The following is a 20413-nucleotide window of genomic DNA, read 5'->3' on the forward strand; positions in this document are numbered from 1 at the left end:
ACCCTTTTCTTCAAATCTCTGGATAAGGATTTTTGATTGTTCACAAAATTTATCTAGTGAGCTGCAGTTTCTTCTAATTCTGCAGAATTGGCTGTATGGTATACTTTTTTTCCATTGATGATAATGATTGCTATTGTAATGGAGGAAATTATTACAGTCCACAGTTTTGAAATATGTGGATGTGGCTATATTATGTTCAGTATCCCATGTTAAATTTAAGTCAAGGAATTCGATAGATTCTCGTTGGATCTTGGAAGTGAATTGAATGCCCATAGAATTATTATTAAGATATGTACAGAATAAACTAGCCTCCTCTACCGTGCCCTTAAAAATAAAAATCAAATCATCTATATAACGGCCATAGAACACCAGGCTTGCCCCCCAGTTGGAGTTGTAAATATATTTCTCCTCAAAAAATCCCATGAAGAGATTCGCAAAGCTGGGGGCAAACCTGGTGCCCATGGCCGTTCCCTTAATCTGCAAATAAAAATCATCTAAAAATTGAAAATAATTGTGTTTGAGTATAAAGTCAATGAGTGTCAGAATATATTCTTTTTGAATATTAGGCATATAAATATCAGTATCTAAGTAATACTTAGTGGTGTAGATACCTAGTTCATGAGATATATTAGAGTATAGGGCGCTGACGTCAGCTGTTATCCACAACGAACCTGCCTCTTGTTTGAAATCTTTAATTTTGAATAGTAAATCAGTCGTGTCACGGATGAATGAAGGCAAATTATGAACATGCTTTTGTAAGAAATTATCAATGTATTGAGATAACCTGTCTGTAATGCTATTGATACCCGCAATTATGGGACGACCAGGTGGTTTGAAGCGATCTTTGTGTATCTTTGGAAGATGGTAATAGTAAGGGGTAGATGGATGGGTAGGGGTAAGAAACTTACGCTCTTTAGTGTTAAGGATCCCCTTACTACTACCATCCTCCAAAAGACACAACAGTTTTTCCAAAAATACAGATGTGGGATCAGTGTCTAATTTCCTGTAATATTCATTGTTAAGGAGAATGTTATGGGCCTCACTGACATAGTCATTATAATCCTGTAGAACAATCCCACCCCCCTTATCCGCCTGCCTTATTACCAGGTGGGGGTCGTTAGCCAGGGATCTTAATGCTTTTTCTTCATTAGGCCATAATCTCATTTGTTTATTTAGTTTACTGGGAAGTTTGTTAAAATCTTCCATTACCATTTGTTGGAAAAGATCTATGTATGTGACATCATCCTTGGGGGGGTTAAAGTTGGATGGTGGTGCTAGTGTCGTATGAATATACCCTTCCAATAGATCTTCCATCAATAGATCTGGTTCAGCATAGATAGTCTTTGTCTGGCTATTCATAGAATGGGTGATGATGGGCATACCCTCCACATTCCTTTTTCTGAGATTTTTTATGGAAAAGTATCTCTGTAGAGATAACTTCCTAGTGTACTTGTTTAAATCAACAAATAAGTCAAATAATTTGTGGGGGTTTGGTGGGCAATAAGACAGGCCCCTACCCAAAATTCTGATCTCGTCATTAGTTAAACTATGTGTGGATAAGTTGAAAATACCTTTGGCTAGTTTTTGTAGTTGCTTTTTTTGTGTGGTGTTGCCTCTCCCTCGTCTTCCCCGTTTGGGTAAGGCCTTTTCTTTTGTTGTTGTTGTTGATGTTGTCCATTTGCATAATGTTGTTGTACCTGTGGTGTATTCTGATGTGATGGTGGAGATGGTGTTTTGGGATTGCCTACATTCCTCCTCCATAGAGGGGCTAAGTTGGGTACCCCTAAAAAATTACTTTTGGATGTTGAGGGAGTCTCTACCCTTTGGTAGCCATTTTGACCCTGGTCATTGGGTGTGTTTGGTGAATTACTATTTTGATAGTCATCACACTGATATCTATGTCCCCCAGACCCATTCTGGAGGGATTCAAATCGATTGTAAACAGGAATATGGTTGGGGTTCTGATAGTCATGGGATTGGGAGTAATTATTTCTATTTTTATTTCTATTATGTTGATAATTCTGTTGATAGTGTTGTTTGTTTTGATAGTTCCTATTATTAGTCTTATGTTCTTCCCAGTGACGTATTTGTGCTGATACTGGTGTATTTCTGTAATTATGGGATGGTTGTGCTGGGTGTGTATTTTTGGGGTTTTTGTTTTTATATGTTACTCTATTCCATCCATCATTGTTCTCTGTAGGAACTACTGTTTTTTTGTTGTATGTATATACTATGCCTTCTGCATAGTCCTCCTCATCCCTTTTGAATTTTCCGTTTTTTATTCTAATAATGTCATTCTGGTATTCATCCACCATTTTGATGGTTTCTATATTTAATCGATTATATTCGGAATGGTCTTTCATAGGCTCCAATTCTTTTTGGATTGCTTCTATTTCTTTCTCTAATGTCTCAACTAGACTCTGTCTATGTGCAATTAATAAATCTATAAGTTTAAAAGAGCATTCATCCAATATTTCATACCATTTGTTAGTGAGTTCTTGGTCGTTTTTAAAAGAGCAATGTTTAAACAATCTAAGTCCTCTAGGGATTTGCTTTTTTTCTTTGTATTTTTTTAAACAATCCAGGTCCCACCAGTGTCTCTGTTCATTTTTTAAGAGATCACCCAATTTATTAAACATGGTGTCTATACTTTTAATTACTAGGGGGCCTGGACTGTCCCCTTCAGCATTGGATGGAGGGTTGAAAGAATTCCTCCTATTATTTCTCTCCAGTGCTGAAAGCATGATGGTACTAAATATGTACAATTCGAAATGTCCGCACGAGATGGAGCGAACATAATCGAAACATTAAGAAAAAATCCATGAAACATAGTGTATCCAGGCACTATGTCCATGAACATAATGGAGAATCTTGTCCTTTCACTATAACACCTCTTGAAAGCATTCCCAGCTCCCACAGATACAATAGATACACTAAACTCCGCCAAAGGGAGACCTATTGGATTTTCAGATTTGGCTCCCTTTTTCCCAATGGCCTTAATGAAGTAATAGACTCTGCCGCCTTTTAGTTAGAGATTTGCCTCCGTGTACACAACCAGTTTAGTAGAAATTCTTCTCCAATGGGAGTTTCACCCACCCATACAACACCACACATGCCTCCACCTGCATTATATAACATGTCTGTAGATAGACACTAGGATATCACTTATTTATTCTATCATACATTATCACCTAATTATAATCACTATAATTCACATTATTATTAATGTTTCCGAATATGACCAATTCTATTTGACCACATCACTCACCCATCACTGATATGGGGTAATCTGCACCAGCAACACGCACTCACTTCTTTTCAGACCACAGAAGGAATAGTGATCCTTCAAGCACACACCCCTAGCATAGTATGCACCATTATTATTGAACACATGATAAATGTGATTTATGCACGCATGTCCTTATACCTTCACTTGATAGTCACTAATAGGCACATTTGAGTCAACCAAGTCCCTTTAATAATCATTTTACATGAATTAACATTCATTTTACTTGCACCTATAACTTCACATGAAGGTCAGTAATAGCTTCACTTGATAGCCAGTAATGGGCACATTTGGGTGCCCTATATATATCCCCCAATAATTATTTTGCATTTACTGTATATGCACTTATATTCTCGCATGACGGCTAGTAATAGGCGGATAGGGGGCCAATAATCATTATATACTAGGGTCAGTATAACTAACAGTGCGAAACAATTCATGCACGATTATAAGAAATATATAGTCATATTATACCTCCTCATAGCCGAGTAAATAAAGTGACAACATGATATTCTAATATCTTATAATAGCCCACCTATAGTCCTATAGACACTAAACAAATCTTTATTGATTTTTTATCATTATGTGCTCTGGTATTGATCCACTATTAACTCTAATGATCTGGCAATCCAATTTATCAGTTTGGGATTTGCGTCTCACTACAAAAATCAGTCGATAACATAAAGGGTTAATGTAACTTCTATACCTTTAAACCATGTTAAGACGCAAAACTCACATCATGATGATTAACTGGATAGACTGAATGGCGATTGCATTGCTCCGATACAAAAACAACAGATAGGGGTGTGTTAACTTTCACCGAGTATAGAACCTTGTGATTGGTCCCTTGTTCCACCTATCAAAGGGACGAGTTTTTGTTTCTAAATTGCCGATTTTCGATACAAAGGAATGTATCAACATCAAATTACTACTGTTATAGAATGCACACTGTTGCAATTCGCTATTAAAGATCACTGTGTCTGTTAGAAAGCAATATGTATTCCAATATTTTTATACTCCATCGAGTTAGCACTTGTTTCTAAAAGTATCACAATGATAGGCTCGTTTGTATACACTTAATGAGAAAGGGGAGGGCCCCAGAAACTGTTTGGTAGTGGCGGCAATAAAAAGCCGAGTTTTTTATGTTGTTAATATGCCTGATGAAACGGCCAGGAGGGCCGAGAAACGCGTAGCAATATTTTAATCTGTATCTTTTTAAATTTGTGCTTGTGAACTTTGTATAATAAAAGGTTTTAAAACATTTGAACCTGGAGTTTCAATACAAGCACACCACTACCAGACAGCCCAACACACAGGAAAGCCGCCGTATCCAGCAAGGAGCCGGAGAGAGCCAGCTGGTCAGCTCTAAGTACCAGCCCGCTTCCACAAGCACACTGGTGTGCTATGTCAAAGTGTGAGTACCCTGTGCATACAATACTTGGAGCTCATGCAGAATTGTAACGATTGATACACACATTGGTGCGCCTCTCTTCTTTTGTCTCACTACCTTTCAGCAAACACGTTTTCCAATCCAGGATCGTTTCGGAGAGTGCAGCCGTGAGAAAGTGTGCCTAATTTTGAGACATATTGGGACTGCCAGGATTCCAAGGAGCATACACCCAACATTCACCTATCATGGACATTTAACCCAACGCCATTTAATGAGGTTCCACTTTTCATTATAAATAATTGTAATTATAAATAATTGTAATTATACATTGTATTTGGTTATCGAATTGTGATTTTGACATTTTCTATTGAGGTTACCTTCTGTTAATTTATTTATTATCATTATTATTATTTTATACGTTATGCACAAAGAGCGCCCTCTGGTGACCTAGGTCATCTATCTTCATGGATGATTATAACTGCCAGCTTAATACCCAGTTCTAATGTAATTTATGGTAGGAGTTTCTATACTCCAATTTTGAGAGCACTTAGTGTGGTAATAATATATTTATTATTTTTTTAAAAAACTTCTTTTCTTATTCTTTTTTTTTTTTATATTTTATTTCTTTATTGCAATTTTTCTTTAAAGAGGTACAGCAGATGATACATATTGAGAATACAATTAATATCATAATCCAAAGACTACAAATAATGCAAAATTCTTCCTATGACCTCTATAACCAATCGCTAATATTAACACTTAGCGAATAAAACTAACTAAACATTAACATTATCAACAATTGCATCCTGCAGAGAGTGACTTCCCAAGTCTTGTAAAGTTTGTGGCATGATCATATGTTTGTATGCTCTGATTACATAGTATGTTGTAATTTCCAGACGCCACTTATTGCCCCCCAACATGCTAATACAAGCGTGAAATAACTCAGACTGAGTTAAGTTAAAGACCAGCATAGGATTCCCAGAAAAAAACTTCTTTTCTTATTCTGTAACAAATTTTAGCTTTAATGGTGGCATGGTCCACAACACCCACTACATTTTAACTGACTTATAATAAACGTTATGTTTTAAGGAATTTCACATTACAAATGGAAATAACCCCACCTTACATTGTTTGAGTAGTAATCCTCCTAAGTGTGCCCCACTATGCCTCTGTTCTTTTTCTTGTATTAATATTACATATACCTGGCATAAGGCACTACCTCCTCCTTTACATAGGTTTACTTGGAGGAAGGTTACTGGATTATTACCTCCATTTTTCCCACCTCCCCTTTAGGCTAAAGGGAATTTCAACGAATTGCTATAAGTGTAATAGGGAGAAAGCAAACTTGCGACACTGCCTGTGGGAATGCACTAAAATCCGGCAATACTGGGGGAAAATCCAGTTTTTGCTTGATAAATATCTAATGGAAGAAATTGTCCTAGAACCAATATATATTTTTTTCTTAGTGCAAGAAAATATTTATATGGGTGATAGGTATTTAATGGAAACATAAAGACGCCCCAAGCATAGTTGAATTTATCAATATTATCAAACTACAGATGATTATAGAACGCCAAGATCTGAAAATAAGATCAGAAAAGCAATACAGAAAATTCTTCCATAAATGGAAAAGTCTTATCTGCTCATGGCCTCTCCCAGTACAGCGACAATTTATAGATCCGCTCAAAAATGCAATACCTTTTATTAATCTAGTAGTTGCAGAACTCTTACCATCAAATTGGTTAACTAATTAAGGCTCCAGCTCCAGAGGAAAAGGGTAAAGGGAGGATGGGTTTTATTTTATTTCTCCTTTTCTAATTATTTTTTTTCTCTCTTCTTCTTCTCCTTTTTTTTTTTTTGGGTGGGGGGGGGGGGTCTCCAGTGTAACGAAAATCCAAAAATTTTGTTTAGAGGATAAAGTTGCATATTTCATGTAATCTATGTTAAGAATATTCTCTTTCAGTTTTTTCATATGAAAAGATGCTCAACTGGGAAGGGCTGAAACGTGTATATGTGTATATATTCGTATGTGCGTATATGTATATATATATATATATATATATGTGTGCGTGTGTGTGTTTGTATGTATATATGTGTGTATATATATATATATATATATATATATATATATATGAGGTTGTTTGAACTTGAAGCAAACACTGATTCAGCTGATCTGCACACCGGGGAGTGGGGACACAGAGACATACAGCCAGAAACAGGGAGGCTAGCCTGATAACCGGTTGTGATCCGGTCTGTGTATGCATCACTGACTATTGATGATTATTACTGACTATTTATGATGACTATTGTAATGCGTCTAAGTATTGTGCACTGCTTATGCACTGCTTGCTTCTGTTTACATATGTGGTTTCTTATACAGCCTGTAAGAGCAATCGTTTTATTTAAGTTATTCTCTCTTTTTCTTTACTCTTGTATGTCGCATAACGATCTCTCACACTGATGTAATGTGGCGCATTAATAGCTATCCTTTAGTGAGAGGGATTATGGGCCCTGCTGGGTATATATAGCAATGTTTGCTTTTCACAGATAATTGTCTGGCCAGTACCACAGCTGCTTGTTTTAGTGCACTACATACAATATTATGTGTCACATAAGCAAATTTACTTCACATATATGTGAGAATGCTCACCACTAGCATATTGTAATAGGGGATTAGCACTCATATTTATATATACAAGTTTACTGAACTATGCTATATACACATTTATTAATTGACACTATTAATATTGTTTTGAATGATTGCCATGACTACGATTTTGGCACACTTTTTCACCTCACTATATTGTTTAAATAGACTCCCGGGATTTGTGTTAGCTTGTCTGAGGAAGGAGAGTGTCCCCCCGAAACGTCACTCTTTTGAAATAAAGTACACTTGAAAAGACCAGTGAGTGCCTTCTCCTACTTGATATAAATATATATATATATATATATATATATATACAGTATATGTGTATATATATATATATATATATATATATAAATATATATATATATGTGTATGTGTGTATGTATATGTTATGGGTCAGATATCTAGGATTACCTAGGTAAAACTGACATTACCCCAATGGCTGTGGGTAAAGCTGATGTATGATCATACATTGGGCTTTACCCGGGTAATTCTAAGATTACCCAAACGCTTCTGCATCTACACTATTTTTTTTGCCTCCGCCTGGAGGTTTAAGGGGGCCCCCCTGCCAATCCTCTGACATCCACCCCAATTGAACCTTGGGGAATGAAGTTTACAATGTAGGCTTTGCCCCCCTTGAACCCCCCCCCAGGCGGAGGCAAAAAAGATAGCGAAGATGGGGAATTACAGCGCATCGTATATATGTTTGATGCAGTGATTTGCTAGAACTATTGACTTCAAAGGACAAAAATAGTGCTGTGATTAGTTTTATCCAGAAGCGTTTGGGTAATCCTAGGATTACCCGGGTAAAGCCTGATGTATGATCTTACATCGGGCTTTACCCACAGCCGCTTGGTAATGTCTGTTTTACCCAGGTAATCCTAGATTTACCTGATATCTGACTTTACCAGCAACATATATACGTGTATGTACATATTGTCTAATTGAAGCATTCCGTTACATTAGTGGAGGATTAGGGCCCCTCTGTCAGGGTGCCAGGAATCAGACAGAGATGAAAAGTGCAAAAATAATCACACCTTTATTAATAGCAAAAAATAATAAAAAGTCCACAAAACAAATAATAAGCCAGGAAACAAAACCAGAGCTGGTAGTCAGACGAGCCGAGTTAGGAGCCAAAGCGAATAGTCAGACGAGCCGAGTCAGGAGCCAAAGCGAGTAGTCAGACGAGCCGGAATCAGGAACAAGGAGAACAGCAGAGTCAGGAACAAGCCAGGGATCAGGAACCAGGAGGGACGTCAGACAGCCAAGTAATAAATAGGAGCCCTCAGAAACAGGTCTGAGACAACGCAAGGGCAAAGCATAATGAACAGGCCCTTTAAGTAATAAGTGATGACATCACAATTCTGAGACTGCATCCTGTCTCACACTGATGATGAACACCAGTCTGGCCATAAAAGGAAGTACAGGAAATGAGCAGCATCACATAGAATGCACCAAGTCAGCAAGAGAGGTAGGTAAAATGGCTGCCAGCAGCACATGGCGAACAAAAGAGGGAAGAAACCCTGACACCCTCCAGCTTTGCACTTAAGCAAAAGCCAACACAAGTTTTTCAGCACGCTTCCATAAAAACCTATTATGTGAGAGATTTAGAGCAGCTGCGCTATCCAACATTCAGATGATACCACACCCTAGACTTTCACTTGAACAATACAAAAAAACTTTCAACTTCTAATAACAGGGCAAAAATAAAAGCGCTATTGATTTCACTCGAGGGATGTTAGCTCACGATAGCGCAATTATTAGTTTTGCCAGCAGATTTCCATGGTAAGAAATTAGATCATGATCTTATCCACTTCTTTATATTTTTATATTTATCTAAGGTTTTCTCTGATCATAAGATTTTTATTCTAGGCACACTAAATACAACACAGAGAAAACCAAAATACAGTATGCAAATGATGCGACTTTAGATCTGAACTTATCCAGTGAATACAAAAGCCAAGTTTACATTTTAGGTGAAAATCGTTTCCAGTCAGCCAACAGCTGTTAAAGGGACATGCAACCCAATTTTTTTTTTCTTTATTTTTTTTTTAGATAGAGCATACAATTTTAAACAACTTTCCAATTTACTTCTATTATTTAATTGATATCCTTTGTTGAAATGCATATATAAAAAAGCCACTTTGCTGCCGATTGGTGGCTGCACATAGATGCCTTGTATGATTAGCTCACCTATGTGCATTGCTATATCTTCAACAAAAGATACATAAAGAATGAAGCAAATTAGAAAATAGAAGTAAATTGGAATGTTGTTTAAAATCGCATGTTCTATCTGAATCATGAAAGAAAAATTTTGGGTTTCATATCCCTTTAAGCTAGCCGCAGGAAAATATAGCACCGTCCAGTAGATTACAAGGCTGTCAGATTTTCTTTTCTTGCTAGCTACATCATCTTCTATTGGCTTAAAAAATATCATTTGCAATCAGTTTATATTAAAGGGACAGTAAAGTAAAAAAGAACTTTCATGATTTGATGATTTGCTCAGAGAGCGCAATTTTAATAATAATAATAATAATAAAAATAATAATAATAATAACAGCAGCTTATATAGAACTTTCTAATTTACTTCTATTTTCAAATTTACTTTGTTGTCCTGCTTTGTAGTAGGCAATGCATAACTGAGAGCTAGCTGAACAAATCTCGTGAGCCAATGACAAAATGCATGTGCACCACCAATCACTAGCTAGCTACAAATTGTGCATTGCTGCTCCTGAGGCTACCTAGGTATGCTTTTCAATAAAGAATACCAAAAGAATGAGGCACATTTGATAATAGAAGTAAATTGAAAACACTGCATGCTCTATCCAACTCATGAAAGTTTATTTTTTTATTTGCTTTCCTTTAACCACTTTCGGCTTTGTCAATAAGTAACTCAATGTTATGGCTTCCTCTACTTGGCATAATAGGACAGAATGCCCAAATAGCATCAACTAACGCACACCATGCAAAACACACATATATTCAATAAATCATAATAATAATTAAAGGGACAGTTTACATGAAAATTGTTATCGTTTAAAAAGATAGATAATCCCTTTATTACCCTTTTCCCAGTTTTGCATAACTGCTATATTAATATACTTGCATTTTAGCCAATCAGCGCTGATTTATAAATAGCTCCACAGTAGTGTGCACAATGTTATCTATATGGCGCACATGAACTAGCACTGCTTAATTGTGAGAAGCTAATAAAATACACTGAGATGCAATACTCGCAAATCCTCTGCTTTCCCAAGAATTTTAGTAATAAACCATAAACGTTTACCGCGCTGGTATCTCAACCCAGAGAGAATAAAACATATATATACCCTAATGCCCCTGCTTCCTGTTGGAGGGGATGCGTCCTCCTTGGCACTAAACCAGAGAAAACATGTAAAATTGGCCTTCATAGTGCCAGTGCACTAATAGCAAGTACATGGAAGTCCCCACAGATTACCACAATGTCAGAGTGGATCCTGAACACCACTGATCTCCTTTCCATGGAGGAATACTCCCATTTCAGAAACAGAACCTTAACTATTTTCCAAGGCATAACATTTTATTGGGACACTTTAGTCTACTCCCCTCCAGAGTAATTTGTATATCGATAGTAGCTCCCACCCAGCTCCTATCTTTCTTCTCTTTCCTCTTCCACCTTCCTTTATTATTCTTGCTGATACTCTCGTTCTTACTCTCTCTCTCTTTACTTGGTCTCCTATGCTTTGGAGAATTGTCAGTAATCAAGATGTATGTATCCAACACCACTTTATAGTTTATTGCCTATTGATATACTGCCTGAGGACTCATCTTTCAACTGCTATTTTGATTCTACCCTTGAAATATAAACACAGATTTGTTGATTTGTCCCAGTTGCCTCTTTGACTCTTCTTTCTAGAATTGACAGGTCAATGTATCGTTCTTGCCACAATAGACTTGAGCTGTGGGCTATATTTATGCTATGGCAGATTCCTTGCTGATATGTATTTTCTTTTTGTTGTACTGTACTGACCTAAGTTTTTAAATCAGGATTGATAGGGAAGAACCTGAGGGTTTTAATTAGCACTCCTTCCTATAAAACGTGTTTAAAAGTCTAAACTTTAATATTAATTAAGTAAAAATAGAGAAAAAGAAGTCATCTCTAAAAAATATCGATTGACCAACCAAATCAAACAATATTACTGTGATGTATAGTCACCCCCCTGTTTCCTGGCCGATAACGGCATACCTCGGCTTCAGGTGACAGGGATGACTAACATCTAAATAAAGATAAAAATAGTGCAAACAATTAAGCACAAACGCGTTTCGGCTGGCTTAGCAGCCTTTTTCAATGTGAAATAACAAGCCGAGGCCCGGGTGCTGCCTCTTAAAAGTACCTCAACCCATATCTTAAATTTCCAATCGTATCGTTGTATACAATCAACGCCCCCTACTTCGCCAATCATGAACGTATACGTGTCGCCAGAAGGGCTTGTAGTTGGGATGTGTTCCAATTGGTTGCCGGCCTGTGTATATCTTGTTATTGTTTATATGCCTGTTATATCCTGCTTATCACAATTTTACAGCGATCGATATCATAAACATCGGGCATATGTAACATCGTGATGCTTAAAAACCAGGCAGTTGCAATACACGTATCCTATAGTGAGATGAGTCCGATCAAGTGGAGACATATACTTAGTGTGATTGTGAATACACCTTTGCTTTGCTGCACATCATTGTATGTTGAATACGGTGTACTAACATACATATAAATACAATAGTACCCATATCTTTAGACTTTTCGATCTGCTTTGTGCAGTGCATATGTCAAAGTGCATGTTGAATGGTCATTAACTAGATAAATTCTGTTTGGAACCAATTAAATGCATAGAAATGTGCTTTTTTGTCTCCTATGTATGATTATCTATGTGCACCATTACATCGCTATTATAATCTAATGAACAAGCCTAATAAAAGTTCCCTATGTATCTAGTTGTTCAAGTTTGTACCATTCCCATTTTGCTGACATATGGGCTAAGCAACATGCGTGTGCTTAGTCTATTTGTTCAAATTGGATAAAATTTATGAGGAAATTAACACCCATCATAGCGATTTTTATTTTTATATATTGGTTATGCCTTGTAACCATGACTATTTTTTATAATAAATCACTGTGATAACATCATAATTATTATCAGTGAGTGGGCAGAAAGCCTTAATTGAGGCTTTCTGCCCACTCACTGATAATAATTATCCAATTTGAACAAGTAGACTAAGCACACGCATGTTGCTCAGCCCACTAAATACTTACCTATAAAATAAACCCTAAGATAGCTACAATATAACTAATAGTTATATTGTAGCTATCTTAGGGTTTATTTTATAAGTAAGTATTTAGTTTTAAATAGGAATAATGTTTAGACTAGAGGTACATGTTAGGGTGTTAGGTGTAGACATTCCCATAGGAATCAATGGGATATCGGGCAGCAGCGAACATGAGCTTTCACTGCTTTCAGACTCCCATTGATTCCTAGGGCATCCGCCGCCTCCAGGGCGGCGGATTGAAAACCAGGTACGCTGGGCCGGAAAAGTGGCGAGCGTACCTGCTAGTTATTTGATAACTAGCAAAAGTAGTCAGATTGTGCCGAACTTGCGTTCGGAACATCTGTAGTGACGTAATCATCGTTCTGAGTCTGGCGGATCGTATGTTATGTTACTAAATTCTACTTTTGCCGGTCTGTAGGGTTTGATAACTAAGGCGAATCAGGCTCGCCACAAATACACTGCGGAATTCCAGCGTATTTATGGTTGACGGCTTGATAAATAGAGGCCTTTCTCTTTAAGTATTATGTTGCTTGATATTTTGTATATAAAAGTTACCCATACATATAAACTATATTAAATTCTGATTATATATTAAAGTAATAAATCATTGATAATTATTTAAATAAGATAAATGTTTATAAAAACGATATTTACTAAACATGCAAGTCTGGAGTAGATTTAAATTAAATAGTTTATTAAACATTTTTTAATAGATTTGAGTGTCTATTGCAGATGAGTTAGTCATGGGAGAAGGTGGCATACGCCCTCTTTTATACCATTGAGTTCCTAAGCTACTGTTTGCTAAACATTCAGTCAAATTGAGGGTAAAGTTACACTAAACACCTGAGGAAATAATTGTGCATATGTAAAACAGAATGAGGAAAGCTAGTGAAAAACAGAAGCCCAGTTTTAACACCAGCAATGTAATCTAGTTGTTTTTCTGTCAGAGGTCTGCAGCACATTACATAGCAATGCAATCAAGTCTTGTTTGGCAAATGTAAGGTTAGATACAGAATCATATGACATTTAAAAAATAAGTATAACCTGATATATTCTGGATTGTAAGCTCTTACAGGCCTCCTGTAATTTGCACTGTAAAGTCTAATATCTGGACTGGAACTGTATATAAGTGAAAAAGATACTTCACATGATGATGTAATCTGCACTGCGCATAATGGAGGGGCTTTACAAATAATATATAATAGTTATCCTTAAAGGGACCAATGCATTCGAAAAATGTTCTAATGCGCTAAAGTGTTTAAATGTTGCACTAGTGTGTGCCTCCAACTATGTGAGGCAAATGATAATATTTCTGTTCCTGACAAGTACATAGACAAATTGTCTATGAGGAGCGCCATAATGATGCCAATCACGCAAGCCAAGCTAGTGTATTTCTGCTCCATAGTGCAGTTTAGCAACATCTTTTACTTCTTTCCAAGGGTTACACTCATAGTTTAGAACACGTTTTTATCTCACTATTATGTTCCTTTAAAATATGGTCCTTTCCATCCCCTAGGTATAAACAGGACAATCATGAAATTGCCAAACAAAATATGTATTACATAATGTAATTAAAGGGAAAGTCTCATGGTTCAGATAAAGAACACATTTCTAAGAGACTTTTTTTTGTATCCTTTATTTAGTATACCTAGGTAGTCTAAGGAGCAGCAAAGCACTGCTGGGAGCTAACTGCTTGGTAGCTACAAATATTTCTCACATGTGTTCAGCTTTGTACAATTAGAGCATTGCTACTCTGCAGCTTACTTGAACTATGTGTTTAACCTGCTTGCAGGGGTTAAACACACAGTCATATGCAAGCAGTAGGTCAATAATAAAAGATGTTAACACAATACAGCATTTATATTTTTCACTTTTATGTCCTTTTAATATATGTGCCAGAACAGAATGAATAATTGTAAATGTCTTCCATCAATAAAAATGACAGAACCTGAACATTTCAGTAGATCTGTGCATGAGTACCTCAATAGAGAGTAATTAGAGGGTGAATTTATACATTTAAACAACCATGTGCCATTAAATAACCACATTATATGACACAGAGCCCTCTGGTTGGCACTCAATAAAGGGTTCTGTGTATTCCTTCAGATACATTAAAACTAAACAAGCTATAGAGATAACCCATGAAGATTGTTGGATGAGCTCCCCACTTGGTATCTCCTGCTCACAAAACAAAGTTACATTGATAATTATATAAAAGACGCACGCTCACCTTTCTTCTTGTTATACTCATCTTCATCACGATCAGACGACTCTGACTTGTACAGAAGAAGCTCCTGCTCATACTCCTCAAGGTAGCTTAACTTTTTTGGCTTTTTTGGCTTTTCACTTTTCCCTTTTTTTTTGTCTGATTTATTTTTTCCAGATTCTTTGGTGGACTTTTTTGATTTCTTCTTTTTTGAGTCTCCCTCTTCATCGTCCGAAAACTCTTCTTGTTTCTTCTTCTTCTTTTTTTTTTTCTTGTCACCATCCTCCTCCTCCTCCTTAGACTTTGACTTTTTCTTTTTCTTCTCCACAACCTCTTCTTCATCTTCTTCCTCGTCTTCCTCCACCTCTCGCCTTTTTTTATTTTTCTCTTTCATGTCATTGTTGTTCTTCTCCTTATACCATTTCAGGTCTTCCTCTATATAATCTTCTTCGTCCTGGACAATTTCTGCCTCAACATATTTTAATGACTTACTCTTTGACCGTAATTTTGACTCTTTAACTTTTTTCTTGGACTTACAAAGTTTATCCTCTACCTGTTCAGGCTCTTCACCTTCTGATATATTCTCAGTGAACGTTTCCTCCTTTCTATCAAGACTTTCTGTAATATCTGATGCTCTTTTCTTGCCCTTCACCTTATCTTGTCTCTTTGTCGCACCTCCATCATCGTCTCCATCTTCAATTTCATCCTGGCTCTGGCTTTTTTTCTTTTTTGGAGCCATCACGTATTCAAGATACGGCCTCTGATATCAAAACTGGCCAATCAAGCATGGATTCTTTAATTAAATAGACCATAACAGTGGCACATGGTTAAATTGTTATCTTGTCTTCTCTGGCACAAAAGATAAATCTACCTGTCTCTGTTACTTCCTACGGCAGCCAGAGTTACCTCATGAAAAATTACTTACTTTTTTGTGTGTCATGTGACGGGGAGAGAAAACAAAATGAAAAAAGAGATCCCTGGCTACCTTATCTTTCTGGCCTACATTTCTTCTCCATTATTCATAGTGTGAGGATCACTTTACAGATAAGAGATGTCTCAGTTATACCTCAGTACATTCTGACCAGTCCACCTATCATCAAATGATTGATGTAGTCAGAGAAAAAACTGCACTAACGCAGCAACTGTGTGACTGAGATCCACGCTCAGTTCTGAGAGCACAAATTGCTTTGCAGGATCTACTTTACTTCATTTTGCACAACAATAATAATAATAATAAATGTAATATTTCCCTCTGTGCATTATGACTAAAAAAGTAACAATTCTATGCATGTTTGTTGGAGACAGCAAAAGGCAGTTGTGGTGATAAGAACAAAGCATAAACACTATGGAAATTAGTTATTAATTACTGATTATAAAACATGTAATGGTAAAAAAAAAAAAAGACTATATATATACTATACTATAATTAAAATATTTTTTCTACATAAATACAGACTAGCTTGTGCATCTTGCAGAGAAGATTGTGACTTACTTTCTTTGTTGGAAGTTTAGTTTTAAAATTTCCAAGCTTTTCTATATTTGATTGGATTTATACGTAATCTATAATAATAATAATAATGTTTTTACTAGCCGCAGCTTCCTGTGAGTGCAGCTAGTTCATGTGGCTGTTTATCTTTAGTAAAGTGGGGTCTGCACCCAGTTTGTTCTGGAGATAGCTGCCTGTTTCAGTGAGTGTGCACCCAGTTTACTATGACACTGCTTTCCATGTTTTAGCAAATGTACCCAGTTTATTCCAAGAGTCAGGCACATAGGATGTGTATTTAGTCTGATCCAAATGCATTGCTTATCATGTGGTTCTGTATTTAGGTCACTGCAAATACTGTATAATAATGCTGCAAGCAAATTAAGGGATTTAAGAAATCCTTATCAATGTTTACTAATAAATAATAGATGTGTTTAGTACAGAATATGCATACAAATATCTCCCTATAGCAAACCTATAACTATCAGGGCTGGTACATACTCTTACCATACTATACTAACCAATCACAATTTACAATGTATCTTGGAATTAAAAAACATTATTTAAGAGAGCCCAGTTTGCAGTGCAGTTTTTAAAGGGACATGAAGTCCAAATTTTTCTTTCATGATTCAGATAGATTATACATTTTTAAACAATTTTAAAGTTTACTTCTGTATTCAATTTTGCTTCATTTGGTATCTTTTATTGAAGAAGCAGCAATGCACTCCTGGGAGCTAACTAAATACATTTGTAAGCCAATTAAAATGGGCATACAAGTTCAGCCACCAATCAGCACCTAAGCCTATCTAGATATGTTTTTCAACAAAGGATATCAAGAGAAAGAAACAAATTAGATATTAGACGTAAATTGAAAAGTTGTTTAAAATTGTATGCTCTATCTGAATCATAAAAGAAATGTTTTGGGTTTTGGGTCACTTTAACTGCTCATCTCAGCTTTGTAGATAAAATGTATAACTAAACTGTCGTCTTGTGTCTTGTTGTCTTCTATGTATATCCGCTCGCACCATAATAAATAGGCCCCATAGTCTGAACTTTAAATGAGTAGTAGATTTTTTTCTGGCAAATTTCAAAGTAATGTTTATTTACACTCCTCCTGTATCATGTGACAGTCATCAGCCAATCACAAATGGATATATGTATATTCTGTAAACTTTTGCACATGCTCAGTAGGAGCTGGTGACTTAAAAGGTTTAAATATAAAAAGACTGCACATTTTAATGGAAGTAAATTGGAAAGTTGTTTAAAATTGAATGCTCTGAGTCATAAAAGTTTAATTTTGACTTGAGAGTCCCTTGGTAGCCATAGGAATGCGCATAAGTCATGAGTACTATACGGCAGCAGTGTTTTTAGCAATGTATAACAAAGAATTCCCTACTATCATATAGAGCTTGATACACATGCGCTATTTAGGTATGCTGGGGGGGTGGAGCCATTTCAATTCGTTAGAAGAGTACCAGCTTGAATTAATAGAAAAATCTAGTAAAACATACGACAAATCGAGCAAAAGCAGGTGTATTGCAGGTTTTCCATTATCATTTGTATCGCGGATTGTGACAAAAGAAAGCTAAAGCACATTAAGTGTGCTCATCATAGTTAAAAATTTAGGGCTAGATTATGAGTGGAGAACAACAACGTAAGGACCAAGGCTAGCCCAGATTGGCTCCTTCTAATGAGACAAATTGTGGGTGGACTTTGGCTATTGAAAAACAATTGCACCAAGCAAGACGTTTGTTTAAAAAATTTTGGTCTTGGCTGATATGCTATTCTTTAGTAAGAAAACATACATATATATATATATATATATATATATATATATATATATATATATATATAATTACAGGGTGTTTAGTATCCCTTTAAAGAGTCATTAAAGTCCAATTAAATGTGGTTGACAGAGTGTACAGTTCTCAAAACGTTTCAATTCTATTCTTTTGTCAAAGTTACTTCTCTCTCACTATCCTTTGTTAAGGATTAAAGGGACAGTAAACACCAGAATTTTTGTTGTTTAAAAAGGTAGATAATCCCTTTATTACCCATTCCCCAATTTTGGATAACGAACACAGTTATATAAATACACTTTTTACCTCTGTGATACCTTGTATCTATGGCTCTGCAAACTGCCCCCTTATTTCAGTTCTTTTGACAGACTTGCATTTTTAGCCAATCAGTGCTTGCTCCTAGGAGCTACACGTGCCTGAGATCAATGTTATCTATATGAAACACATGAACTAATGCCCTCTAGTGGTGAAAAACTGTCAAAATGCTTTCAGATTAGAGGTAGCCTTCAAAGTCTAAGAAATTAGCATATATACCACCTAGATTTAGCTTTCAACTAAGAATACCAAGAGAACAAAGCAAAATTGGTAATAAAAGTAAATTGGAAAGTTGTTTAAAATTACATTACCATACCTACATTTGATAATTGCAATAAATCATGACAGAGGAATTTTTACTTGCATGTCCCTTTAAATGACATAAATTTATGACTTGTTCGTGCAAGGTGTCTATGATCCCAAAAATCTAAAGGTCTCCGGGCTGGTGAGATTATTAAAGAATGCTCGCCACTATTTCTACTTCGCTAGTGGAATAATCTAAAGCCACTTTTTACCCTGAAAACAGGGTGTCTCACTAAGGGGCGTATATTGCATTTTCGTATGGGGAGGGAATGCATAATAACAAAAGTGCACAATACAATTTGTAATTTAAAAATCTTACAAAACAAATAATTGAACCATTCGCACAAAAATACACAGAACAAAATAGATTTTTAAAGGTGCATCAAAAATCGTACCAAAAATCTTCACCAAAAATCAGATTTTATCAAAAAAAATTGTATGTAAATTACAGAGTAATAAATCGTATTAAATATGCACAGCGTAAATCATAAATTAAGTATACTGGATGCGCAAACCACACATATAAAATTAGTACTTACAAGTACAAAATACAAAGCGTAATAGTTTTTTTTTTAAATGGGCTGAACATGGGTGTTCCATGGGCGTATTATGAAAATGTCTCTCTAATCCCAGCGTAATTGTGCAAAGATTTTCACACTACAGATCTCAGTTTTTTCGCGCAAACTAAAAGGTTGGGTGCTTTTCTCAAAACACTGAAAATACTTATATCATTAATAGACTAATACATGCATAAGAAAATATAGGTGTTTGTAAGATGCTATATGCAGAAAGCAGCGTAATATGATTTATATTGGCTGCAGGATTTACTTTTTAAAATGCGCAACTGCTCACTGCTGATTTCACTACACGGTGCGATGTGTCCATTTCCAGCGAGCTCCATTACACTTTCAATACGAGACATCTCGTCATTGGCTGGGACTGCCCCTTTTTTTTACGATAATTCCATCTGGGTAGCCCATGCGAAAGTCAGCGGAAAAAAAGTCTGATCAAGCGAGGTTTAGATCATCAGTCACATTATATTAATTTTAACAGGTTTTGATGCTCATATGCAATAAACCCTAAATCTGGAGTTTTGCCTAAAATGGAAAGTGAGCCGATATCGGAGTTCTGGCTGTAGGTCTGTGCATGAAGCGAAACAGATACAACACATGCTTCTAATGGTTTAATTAAAGGCAACACCATTTGAATAGTGCAGGCCAATTCATTTTGTGGATTGCTTGTTGATTTTTTTATTAATGGCAGATGGTTGTTAACAATAGAGGGTATTGGTGCATAAAGAAATACTGGGAATTACACCAAGGTACTGGTGAGAATTGTTTGTTAAAGTTGTCACCTGCATTTATATCGGCTTATTATGTTATCATTGTTACCAGGCGCAGGGCTCCCAATAAGCAGGTCGCTGCCAGGCTCTCATACTCACCGCAGGGCATGACGCTTGTAGCTTGTCTGATGCCATAAAACACTGTGAATATATTATTCCCAGACAGCAAAATACTAACTGCACTAAAATATATATATAACGCCTGTTAGAGTCAATGATGGTGATAATTATTATTATTATCAATTATTTATATATTAATGTCAACCTTTGGCTACCAGAGGGAGCAGCTACAAACAATGAGAAGCTGTTGCAGTGGTCTCTATGGGGCCACATGAACA

At 36.1% G+C, this 20413-nt stretch overlaps 1 protein-coding gene across 1 annotated transcript in view; it reads right to left on the reverse strand.

The window, feature by feature from the left end:
• Window positions 1-20413, reverse strand: part of LOXHD1 (lipoxygenase homology PLAT domains 1) — a 666378-nt gene that overhangs the window by 504052 nt on the left and 141913 nt on the right. The window lies entirely within an intron of this gene.

This window comes from Bombina bombina, chromosome 2, assembly GCF_027579735.1.
Source record: "Bombina bombina isolate aBomBom1 chromosome 2, aBomBom1.pri, whole genome shotgun sequence".
Taxonomy (NCBI): Eukaryota; Metazoa; Chordata; class Amphibia; order Anura; family Bombinatoridae; genus Bombina; species Bombina bombina.